The sequence below is a fragment of the Ictidomys tridecemlineatus genome, chromosome 1 (genome assembly GCF_052094955.1).
Source record: "Ictidomys tridecemlineatus isolate mIctTri1 chromosome 1, mIctTri1.hap1, whole genome shotgun sequence".
NCBI classification, from domain to species: domain Eukaryota; kingdom Metazoa; phylum Chordata; class Mammalia; order Rodentia; family Sciuridae; genus Ictidomys; species Ictidomys tridecemlineatus.
Genome location: NC_135477.1, coordinates 189,123,676 through 189,136,291, shown reverse-complemented (window position 1 = coordinate 189,136,291; position 12,616 = coordinate 189,123,676). Strand labels below are relative to the sequence as shown.

General features: G+C 46.4%; 1 pseudogene across 1 annotated transcript; it reads right to left on the bottom strand.

The window, feature by feature from the left end:
• Window positions 1–9,806: 9,806 nt before the first annotated feature.
• Window positions 9,807–11,955, bottom strand: LOC144366697 (olfactory receptor 2T11-like; annotated as a pseudogene). The gene is made up of 2 exons (XR_013425799.1): window positions 11,799–11,955; window positions 9,807–11,057 (listed from the first exon to the last, which is right to left on the bottom strand). The product of XR_013425799.1 is annotated as an olfactory receptor 2T11-like (transcript).
• Between the last annotated feature and the right edge of the window lie 661 nt (window positions 11,956–12,616).

The window sequence follows — 12,616 nt, the reverse complement described above, 5'->3', positions numbered from 1 at the left end:
TTCAGACTTGATTCTCCTTTAATTGACTATTCTTCCAGTGTAATGCACATCTATGCTGGTTTTAATTTTAATTTTTCATTTCTTCTGCATGAAATATTTTAGTGAGCATATTTTTATAGTGCAGACTTAGTAGTTATGAGTTATTTTAGTTTCTGCTTAGCATAGAAAGTTTTGTTGCATCTTTAATTCTCAAGGACGACTTTTCTGGGCATAGTAATCTTGGTTGACATTTATTTTCTTCCAGAACTTGGTATATATTATTTCAAACTTTCCTGGTTTTTAAGGTCTGGGTTGAGATATTAATTGAAATTTGAATTGGTTTACTTCTAAATGTGACCGACCATTTCTCTCAGCTTTTTTTTCCTGGTTCTAGGGATTAAACTCAGGGGTACTCAACCACTGAGCCACATCTCCAGTCCCATAATTATATTTTATTTAGAAATAGGGTCTCACTGAGTTGCTTAGCACCTCACTCATTTTTGAGATTCATTATATTCTTTTATTTTTTATTTATTCTATTCTGTTATATATGACAGCAGAATGCAATGCAATTCATATTACACATATAGAGCACAATTTTTCATGTCTCTGGTTGTACACAAAGTATAGTCACACCCTTCGAATTTTCATACATGTAATGATGTCTGTCTCACTTCATCAGCTTTCTTACCTCTGAACTCTCTCCCTGCTCCTCCCACCCCTTTTCCCCAGCTAAAGTTCCTCCATTCCACCCATGCTGCCCTCCCATCCCCATTACAAATCAGCCTTCTTACATCAGAGAAAACATTCAGCATTTGGTTTTGGAGAGATTGGCTTTCTTCACTTAGCATTATCTTCTCTACCTCCATCCATTTACCTTCAAATGTTATTCTCTTTTAATGCTGAATATTATTCCATTGTGTATAGATACCACATTTTCTTTATCCATTCATCTACTGAAGGGTATCTAGGTTGGTTCCTATGTATATAATATATATGAATATAATATAAATTTAGCTATTGTGAATTGTGCTGCTATAAACATTGATGTAGCTGCATTGCTGTAGTATGCTGATTTTAAGTCCTTTGAGTATAAACCAAGGAGTGGGATAGCTGATTCAAACGGTGGTTCTATTCCCAGTTTTTTAAGGAATCTGCATACTGCTTTCCATATTGACCGCACCAATTTGCAGTCCCACCAGCAATGTATGAGTGTGCCTTTTCCCCCACATCCTCACCAATTCTTGTTCTTGCTTGTATTCTTAATAGCTACCATCTGACTGGAGTGAGATGAAATCTTAGAGTAATTTTGATTTGCATTTCCTTGATTATTAGAGATGTTGAACATTTTTTCATATATTTGTTGATTGATTATATATCACTTTCTGAAAAATGTCTGTTCAGTTCCTTGGCCCATTTATTGATGGGATTATTTGTTCTTTTAGTGTTAATGTTTTGGAGTTAGTGCTCTATCTGATGTGTAGCATCTCATTTTTGTTAAGGCTAGCCTTGAACTCACAATTCTGCCTCAGCTTCCCGATCCTCTGGGATTACAGACATGTGCTACTGTGCCTAGCTCCTACAGCTTTTAAAATTTTATCCTTATTCTGTATATTATGCATTAGCATCTTGGAGAGGATCTTTTTTTGATTTTGCCTATTTGGAGTTCCATATGCCTTTTGTATTTGGATCTCCATCTCGTTCCTAAGACTCAGAATTTTTTTCTAATAGTATTTCATTGAAATGGTTATACATTCCTTTAGTTAGTATTTCAAACCCTTTATCTACACCAAAAATTCTTAAATTTCGTCTCTTGATGTTATCCCAGATTTCTTGAATATTCTGGACATGGTCTGTTAATATCTTTATTTTTAGCTTCATTTTTAAGATTGTGTGGTTTTACTTCAAGACTTGAGAATTTATCTTCAAAATGGTCTAATCTATTAGAGATGCTTTTATTGAAGTTTTCATTTGATTTATTGAGTCATTTCCAGGATTCCTATTTGGCTTTTTCTCAGAATATCTCTTTATTGAAATTATATTTAACTTAACTTTCTGTGCTTTCTCTTGAAGTTCACTCCTTACATCCTTTGGTAGCTAGTTGAACTTTTTTTTTTTTTTTTGGTGGTCGGTGGGGGTGGGTAGGATACATGGTTTGAACCCAGGGGCAGTCCACCGCTGAGCCACATCTCCAGCTCTATTTTGTATTTAATTTAGACAGGGTCTCACTGAGCTGCTCAGTGTCTTGAATTTGTTAAGGCTGGCTTTGAACCCACGATCCTCCTGCCTCAGCCTCTGGAGCTGCTGGTATTACAGATGAGTGCCACTGTGCCCAGAACTAGTTGAACATTTTAACTATGGACTTTATAATTTTTCTCCCACATTCTCCACTGTGGTGTTGATGGAGTCAGTTGTTGATTTGTTGTGAGCTGTTTGGGGTGGTTTGTTCCCTTGCTTGTTTATATTCCTTGCATATCTGCCTTTTTTTTGTTGTTGGTTTGAGTTTTGGTATCAGGGATTGAACATAGGGGTGCTTGACCACTGAGCCCCATCCCCAGCACATTTTTCACTTTTTGAGACAAGGACTTGCTAAGTTGCCTAGGGCCTAAGTTACTGAAGGTGGCTTTGAACTTCTGACCCTCTGCGTCAGCCTCCCCAGCTGCTGGGATTACACGTGTGCATGATGGTACACAGATGCCTCTTCTTTCATGCAAGGGACTAGTGAATTTCTCTCTTAAGTGCCAAGGGCTGGGTAACCATCGTGATATTGATACTGTCACTCAATGTGTGTTCTCTGCTGATCCCAGTGTCAGCTCCAAGGTGAGAGAAGACACTCTACCCTATTCACTATGAACACTTTATAGTAAAGCCTCACACCAGTGAACTCTGGAAAAACAAAAACTTGCTGATAGTGTTCTCCACAGTTCTTCTAATCCAGAGGTGAACTTCTCCTAATGTTTTAAAATGAGTTGAAAAATAAGTCATTAGATATAATAAAATTGTTATAACATGATACAAAAGCTAAAAGGGGGAAAAGAAAAAAATGGGGAAAAAAGAAAGAAAAGAATACAGATAAAAATTCATGATAAGGTAGAAAGAAGAAAAGAATGGAGTGGGCATTTGAAGTTGTAGCAGATGATGCAAGAAGGTTAGAAGGGATAAGAGGAGCAAGTACAAACCTGAGCTAAGAAACAAAAAAGAATGATTCTAATTAATAATTCAAAAAAGTAAAATAAATATGATCAAATCAAATACTAGGGTCACAATTATCAAATCAAACTCAAGAGTGATATTTACAAGATCAAAGTTGACATTAGAGCTATTAATAGTAAACCTTGCCAGGGTGAAGAAAATTCTCATTGAGTGTTTATGGAGAGCAGTGACTTGGACCATGGCCATTACTGCCTCAGAGCTATGGCTGCACTTTGCCCTGGGAACATTCTGTGCAAAGATGCAGGACAAGACTGCCCAGGAGCTATGGTAATGCCCTGCCTGAGGAAATTCTGTGCAAAAGCACAGAACTATATCAGTCTTGACCTTGAGCTCAGACATCAGCTGTCAGGGATAGAGAATTCTGAGCATAACAAGACAACCACAATGTCTTGCAAACACTGTGACCTTCAAGCCTGCCTGCTTTGCAAAAACCCTGGACAATGGGCTTCCTGGGTGCAGCAGGATAATAACAGGATGTTCCTAGCACTGCAACTGTAGGATAGCTGCAAAAATGTTTCTACCTCTGTAACTTTTTCGGGCACAAGGAAGACTCTTGATGACCCACAAGCCTTGAACAATTTACAAGAGAGAAGGTGTTTCTGATTATTAGACCCTCTCCCTCTATAATAAACGTGTGTGCTAGCTCTGGGTCACTGCTCCTCGACCATAGGACATCAGAAGTCAGTGTCCCATCTGACCCCCGTTTTCTCTCTTTAAACATTTATGTATCTCTCTAATCTCCCATTGCCATTTGCCAGTTTGTAGGGTTTGGCAGGTTGTGGCATGTCTTGGTTTGGATTTCATCGGGATTTGGGACCTTTAGAAGATGTCTGTCACTCTTTAGCTCTGGTGACCCCCAGAGTTGTGGGGCACAGGAGCCACTATCCTGATTACCTTGGACTTCTCAGCAGCTGGATTTGCTTTGTCATCCCAGGGCCTGAAGCTTGGAGGGTGTGGTGCTGTTGCAATTGTGCCCAGGAGCTCAGGATGCAGGGCTCTGGCTGTCACTCTGACTGCCACAGGTCACTGCACACCTGCTCCCCCCCACAGGGTCCTCTTCAACTGGCATAGAGCATGGTGGCTGCCTGCAAGCAAGGATCTGTGGTTGTGGATTCTCCATGAGTGGTCTATGGTGCAGAAGCATCCTCCTTGACCAACAGAACCCCAGGGAATTGCCCCTGCTTCTGGATAAAGAAACCCAGCCATATCAACTGGACTGCAGCTCCCACTGCCTAAGGTTATGAACCAGGGTCCTGCTCCCCTGCACTGATTTGGACCACATCCTGCCCATGTCCAAATGCCCATGGGCTGCTGCCAGTGGTCACAGGTGCCATCCATCTCTGCTGCCTGAGATGAAGACAGCTGTCCCACCTTTTATCCAAGTCCCCTCTGGGTTGTGACAGTGATGAAGGTGACATTTTTCTCCTCACTCAGGACAGAGGCTGTCTTCCTGATGGATCTGAGCTCCTTGTCTACTGCTGTGAATGTGAATCCCTGTGTCTGAGCTCCTCTCTGCCCTGGCTGTGCACTGTGGGTTAGACCAGCACATTCTGCGTGGGGCTGCTCCTGCCCACTCCCCTTGTCCACGTGGGGGTGCAGTGACTTTGGGCCATAGCAACCCTCTACAAGTTTGTCATAGTTGGATCAGTGAGCTACAGGGGCTATTTGACAGCTGCTCTCCCAAAGTAGAAGGCGCAGTTGATTTAAATTCTCCTCAGGCAGCAGGCCAGATGCCGAATCCAGGGGATGGCTGCCTATGGGGCTGGGCTGTCTGTCCATGATTGGGTGGAACTGCTTGGTTTCTTTCTGTGCCTCCTGCTCCTCCCACACTTACCTTGGCCTGCCTTCTCCAGCTGCGGTGGGGAGGGAGTGATAGGCTTCTCCCCTCTCCTGGTCCAGGTTTAGGGCTGGGGAACTCCGTCCTCATTTTCTGTTTCAGGATCCCAACTTCAAGCCCCACGCCCCAGGCCTCAGAATGTCTACTACTGGGCCTTGGGCCTTTGCTCTGTCACCCACCTTCCTGGCCAGCTGTTCCTCACTGCCCCTTTCTGTGCTGGGGAGGGTTGGGGTCACCACTGTGCCTTCTTCCCAGACTGTCCTTTACTTTGAGAATCTGAACACACTGTGTCGACAGGTACTGTTTGGATTAAGCAAGCTTGCTGGTCCTTCCCCTTCCTGTACCGTGTGGCATCTGAGGAAAGGGAGGACAGTGAAACATCATAATCCTGAGCTGGCCCTCTCAGTTCCCCTAGCCAAGCCAAGGGACCACAGAGAGCACCCAGGAGGCGAGGTCACCTTGGGATCGTTGGGGTCTTGAAGGGTCTTGGCTTTCCTGCTTGCTCACTGGGGACGGGAACAGTTAACATGATCTGCACAGGGTAGGTCTGTGCAGGTATGCCAGTGGGCTGCTGGTCACACAAGGACACAGCACATCAAGCAATCTGGGTGCTGATGATGTCCCTGCTCCCCCAGCCCAGCTTACAAAGCCCTCTCCCAGTGGTGACTGGAGCCGAGCTGGGGGCACTGTGGAAGAGACATGCTCATCTGACCTGCCACCACCACACAGCCACTAGGGAGAGGGCAATGCCTGGTGGCCTTTCACCTTCAGACAGATTGCCACCAGAGAGGGGTGCTGCCTGGAGAAGCACACTGAGAGCTTGTCACCTCCAGACACTCTGTCACCAGGGAGGGGGCGCTGCCTGGTGAAGCACTGAGGAGTGGAGGTGCCATTGCTCAGCCCATTGTCACAGCTCTTCTCAATGAAGCCTGTGCCCCCAACGTACCCTGGGTGATTTCTTTGGTCTCCTGGCAACCGATCCCTCTGTCACAGCACAGCTGGACTGTGGACACAATACCTGATGTTCACATCTACTTCCAGGTGCAGTTTTCTGTTCTCATTGAGTGGACATTGTGCTCTGTCACTCCCCAGCTCTCCTGAACTCATCAGCCCTTGGACTGGCACTTTTCACACTGTGCAAGCCCTGGGCATCATCTTTATTCCTCCATACTCATGCTTACCTCTCCTCTTCATCTTTATTCCTCCATACTCATGCTTACCCCTCCTCTTCTCACTCCTGCTTACCTCCATTTCCTTACGCATGCTTACCTCTCCCCTCCATATTTTTTCTTACCTCTCTGCTCCTCACTTCTACTTACCTCCCCTCTCCTTACTTCTGCTTACTTCCCCCTCCATACTCCTGCTTACCTCCCCTCTCCTTACTTCTGCTTCCCTATTCTCTCCTTACTCCTGCTTACCTCCCCTCTCCTTACTCCTGCTTACCTCCCGTCTGCTTACTCCTGCTTACCTCCCCTCTCCTTACTCATACTTACCTCTCCACTCCTACTCCTGCTTACCTCTCTTTACTCCTGTTTACCTCTCCTCTCCTTACTCCTGCTTACCTCCCCTCTCCTTACTCCTGCTTACCTCCCCTCTCCTTACTCATACTTACCTCTCCACTCCTACTCCTGCTTACCTCTCCTCTCCTTACTTCTGCTTACTTCTCCTCTCCTTACTTCTGCTTACCTCTCCTCTCCTTACTCCTGCTTTCCTCTCCTCTCCTTACTCCTGCTTACCTCCCCTCTCCTTATTCCTGCTTACCTCCCCTCTCCTTACTCCTGCTTATTTCTCCTCTCCTCTGTGTGTGACTTTGACCCACCTCTTTGCCCTCACTGATTCTGCTGGCTGGTGGAGTCACCTGGTGTGGCTCTCCACTGTGCTCCTAACTTCACTCTCTACCCTTTGCTATCCAGAATGTGACATATTCCTGTTTCAATTTCTTTTTTAAACATCTTGAACAGATGTCAGAATTTTTTGATATTGTCTTGGAGTTGGCTGTGCTTCCTCAAAACAGCCAGTTTGAATTCTTGCTCTGGGACATCCACACACATCTCCAGCTGATGAGGAGCAGCCACTGGGTCTTTAGCCAGATCCTGATGCCCTGTTTGCTCTCCTTCTCCTGTTTTTTCCTATTGTGGTTTACCACTGAGCCACATCCCTCATCCTTGTTATTGTTATTGTTTTATATTTTGAGACAGTGACTCGGCTGGCTTTGAACTTGCATCCTCCTGCCTCAGCCTCCCGGGTCACTGTGATCACCAGCCTACCTCACTGCACTTGGATGCTCTCTTCTTTAAGGGTGTGTGTCTGGGTCTTCACTGCAGAACTTGGCATTAATACTCATCTCCTCCACCTCTTTCTACTTGTGTCTTCAAGGGGATCTCTCATGGCCTTGTGCAGACTGTGGGCTTCTCGACTTGAGGGTGTTGCTCTTCTTGGCATTAGCTGGTGCACTTATCCCAGGTCTGCTGCTGTTTCAGGGATCTTGAACCCCGCAGAACTTTCTCTTGGGCAGGAGGTAGGAATCGCTGGGCCCCAGGAATCCAGGGTAGCTGCTCCCTAGTGGGATCACCTAGGATGCTCCCTGAGACTAGCGCTATCCCGTGTTTCCCTCCAGTCTGGACCCTGCAGATCACACAGACCCAGCCTTCCCGGAAGGGCTCTCGGAGGTCGGCAGGCTTCTTGCCATCAGCTTCAAGTTCTAAAACTATTGCTATAATTTAGTGCATCACCTCCAGTACAGTGTAAATTTCCTGGCTCTGGTGGCTGTTTTATGGTTGTGTAAAATGTCAATATTAACAGAAATTGGAAACCTGCTATTCAAATCCTACCACTTTTCTGCATATCTGAGAGTGGTTCAAAATAAAAGTTAATAAAGTTTAGGGTTGCGTTTCTCTGCCACGAAGAGTGTGTGGTGGTTGGAGACCAGCGGGCTCCGGAGGGCTGATCGTGTGTTGTTTCTTGACCTGGGTCATTTCATGAATGAGGTGCTCACTGAGCAGTAGGTTTGTTTTGGCAGGACTGCGCGCTGTGTCCCACCACACGAGAACAAGTCATCACAACTCATCACGTGCCTAGTTTGCTCATAAGGCCTGCTGCCACGTCTGCCACTGTGTGGAGTCACTTACCTCCAAAGAATGCAAAATGCATGTTCCTAGGCAAATAGCTCCCTTTGTTGTAGCACCTGGGGTAATTTTTTTTCTTTAAACTTATTTTCTTTACAAGATTAGATGAAGCAGTTTGATTAAGAGAAAATATTTATATCTGTACATTTCTCTTGTATTGATTTTAGGAATATATCTGATAAAAAATAAGAAAGAAAATATTTATGCAAATTTCTATTTGGCAGTAAATAGTACAGAGTTCTCATGTGACTCATTTTCTTTTACTGATGTTTCTGGAGCAATTGCAGAATGGAAACTTGTGCCTGTCACTCAGGGCGGGCATCACGAGGGACCAACTACACATGAGTGACCTGCCCACATCCCCCAGGACTCACTCATCCAGACCAAGCACTGTGGCGGCATCCAGGACAGGACTGTTGAGGCTTCTGGCCCTCACGCAGTCAGCAGTTATGACCCTTCCCAGGATGCGGCGTGTGTGTGCTGTGACATCAGATGTGGCCTCTGTTGCCTCTGAGCACCTGCTAGTACTCACAGGCTCTCCCATTCCCCGTCAGTGCCGCTCACCCATGGACTGGAGCTGCATATTTTGGTGGTGACTGCACCCAGCACTCCAAGGTGATCTCAGAGCTCCCACCAGGGAAAGCACGGTTAAACTGTGAGGCGACTTCGCTTCCGTGTCATTTGTGGATTGGGAGGCTTCCCTTGCTAACGCAAAGGTAGTCACAGAAAAGCAGCAGACATGTGACGAATGTTTAGAAGTTTTTATTTTGTCCATCTCCAGTAGCTAGGAGGCCCTGTGCCCTGTGGGAGGTTGCTGTGAACTCCACTGTGGGTGTTTTTCCCCAGAGACAAGAACAGATGACTTCGTTACATTCCTTCAGTACGAGGAATCAGTTGTTTTTGATATTTTGCCAAAAGGACCCAATGAGTGAAACATCATGGTGCCAGAGTACCGGGCCAGAGGCCTGACCCTGGAGGTCCAAAAATCAGTTGCCCAATCACCCAAAAATCCAAATGGGAAAGGCCATGGTGACCAAGCATGGCCATAGTGCAGCCACATGGGGAGGACGAGGGGACACAGGACCTCAGCCCTGTCCTCCAGGCTGACTGTGACTTTGAGATCTGATAGAAAGGGAAAGGAGGGCAAGATCAGGGTTTGCACAGCTGGAGGTTTCGGTGCAGGGACTGAACCCAGGGGTGCCACACCACTGAGCCACACCCCCAGACCTCTTCTTGTTTTATTTTGAGTCAGAGTCTTGCTAAGTTGCTCAGTCTGGACTTGAGCTTGAGACCGTCCGGCTTCTCCTCCTGAGTCACGGAGGTTACAGGTGTGGCCATCCTACCCTGCAGCTGGAGGCTTTTCACAGCTGCCAAAGCAGGTGGTCTTAGTCAGGTATGGTCTGTCCATGGTTACCTCAGCACTGGCCAGGAGGGCCCTGCCCCAGATGAGGAAGCTGCTGTTGCCCAAGGGTAGCCTCCACTGTTCACTGACCTGTGGCTCCTGGACTCTAAGGAGTCACAGAGCAAAGATGCAAAACAGGCAGAAGTGCTGACCCCTCCTCCACTGACCCCCGCCAGGCCTGTGCAAGCAAAAGGGAAGGGTTTGAGCCCTCCCCACAGCCAAAATCCAGACCAGGTGAATGCTCTTTTTTTATGAATTTTTTAATTTGTTTTAATTAGTCATACATGATAGTAGAATGCATTTATGCAATTTGATATATTAATTGTAAGTAGACTTTGATGGCTGACAAAGCAGTCTAGGGAAGCCAGGCACATGGAGAGTGACCTCTGGAGGACCTGTCCTTGTGTTACTGAGTCTCTACACCTTATCTGCAACTACTTTCTGAGCAGAGGAGCAGTGGGCAAACACCCTCTCCAACACCCCCAGGACATCCCTGTTTCTGAGACTGTAGATGAGAGGGTTAAGCATGGGTGTGACAATGGTATAGAAGGCGGACACTGCCTTGTCCTGTTCGGGTGTGTGGAATGACCGGGGCAGCACATACGTGTAGAAGGTAGCCCGTAGAAAATGCTGACCACAGTCAGGTGGGATGAACACGTGGTGAAGGCCTTTTTGCGGCCCTCAGCAGAGCGCATGCGGTGGATGGTGAGCAAGATGAGCGCATAGGAAGTGGAGATGATAGAGATGGGGATGAGCAGCATGAGGACGCAGCAGAGGTACATCAGCGTCTCATACAAAGACATGTCAGCACAGGCCAGTTTGAGAACGGCAGGGATCTCACAGAAAAAATGGTTGATCTGGTGGGAGCCACAATAAGGGACATTCATGGTGATGGGCGTGAGCAGAAAGCCATCAAGTGAGCCCCCAAACCAGGCACCAGCAGCCAGCAGAAGACACATCTTGCAGTTCATGAGAACTGGGTACCTAAGGGGGTTGCAGATAGCCACATAACGGTCATAGGCCATGAGGCCCAGCAGGAAGAACTCTGAACCAGCCGTGGTTGAGTACAGGAAGATCTGGATGCCACAGGCCACAAAGGAAATGGTCCTCTCTGTAGAAACCATGTCCACCAGGAGCTTTGGGACAGTGGTACAGATGAAAAGGGTGTCCATGATGGACAGCTGGCTGAGCAGGAAGTACATGGGGGTGTGGAGGCGGGAGTCCACCTGAATCAAGACTGTCATGACCACATTTGCTGTGACAGCCACCACGAAAATGGCAAAGATGACCGTGAAAACAATCCCCGTGGCCTCCGCGCTCACCAGAAGCCCCAGGAGGACAAAGTCGGAGGTAGAAGTTCTGTTTCCTGTTGACATTGCGGTGGCAGCTCCAGGGGATCAGGGACAGTTCAGGACCAGGAGGAAGGGTGGGAAGAGCCAGGTCAGGATGGGGACACCACTCTGCACGGGGGCTGGCGTGGAGGGATTTTCCAGGGCAGGAGCTGGAGAAAAACAAACCAGCAAACTCATCCCAGAGCAGCCACAGAGGTGACCCTGTTTCTTGTTGGCAAGTGGCCCTCCTGGCACTGCCTGTGGTCACCCTGCTGTGTGCAGAGGATGGCGAGAGTAGAGATCTCTCGCCCTGGAGCAGGGACTCACCACGTCTGTTCTGCTCACTCTTTCTGCAATTCCCACAGCCAGAGCAGGACTAAGTGAATGCCACTGGAGAACAAGACCAGCTGGCTGATGGACTGACCGGCTGATGGTGAGTGAAATGAACAGCTGAGGACATGAAGGTGGGAACATGCACAGGGCTTCCGGAATGGAGTGCCCCGGACGTTTGGTTCCTGTGTCTTACTGCAGGCACCTCAGCGGGGCTACCCTTCTCTACTGCACTGACACCCTCACCTCCTAGCACAGCTGTCTGCAAACAGCTTCCGGATCAAATTCTAAAAGGCAGTTCTGATTCTGCCCCTGGGCTGCTGCCCTTTGCTCTGGTCCCACTCGGTGCCTTTGTATTTCTTCACAGTCCTTGGCACCCCCTGATGGACTTCAGGTTTATTTTCCTGTGTTTGACTCTTGGTTCCAGAAAGTGAGCCCCATGCAGGTGAGGATCAGACCCTAGTTTTGAAATTGCTCTAGCCATCTGAAAAGAACGACTGGCATGTCGTAAATACGTGTTAAATACATCATCAAATAGATGGCTTTTAAACACATCAGTTGAAGAAATGCAGATGGCTCACCTCTTGTGCTTTTTAGATGGCACACTTCTAGAAGTCCTCAGAAGTCATCAAAAGTTTGATTTAAGAAATGCACTGAAGAGAAAGCCTTTTTCAAAATGCAGTCCTTTGTGTTTATCCTCACTCCAAAATAAAATTAAATAAAGTAGGATCCACCTACATTTTCTAAAAAAATAAAATAAAATAAAACTCGGTTCTGGAAAATAAAAAGAAATCACCAGTTTCTGAGGTGGAGCAATAATAATTAGCTTTTATGTCAGTGAGATTTATATATTCAAATTTGAGACAATTACTTCCTGGGACTTAAAATCAGGTTACTGGGTTAAAGAGCCACTAAGATGTGAGCAAAATCTTTAACAGAAGGGGTCCCTGGGACTGAAGTGTGGCTTCATGGTAGAACATGTGCCTGGTGGGTTCTGTCCCCTGCACTGAAATCAACCAAGGAGAAGAGTCACTCACCACTTCTCTGCCTTCTGAATCTTCCCTTGCTATGATGGCTCTTCATTCACTTAGGTGCCAACCATTGTGAAAAGATGTCTGTGGTCTCAAGTGATTTCATACACCCAGAGCTTATGTTGTAGGTGCTAACAATATGGTTTGAATTCACCCTATGTTAAACAGATAAAAAGACAGAAAATCAGTATACGTGGTGTGTCTTAGCACCAAGCTTTCATCTGCCTCTCATCAGAAAAATGGTGTCTTAAAAATGCCACCAGGTTTATTATTAGTTTGTTACTTTATTGAATTTAATAAAGCTCTAATAGTCTTAACTAGTGTTAAATAAAATCAATTGCCAGCAGAATAATCCCCTCCAACATACA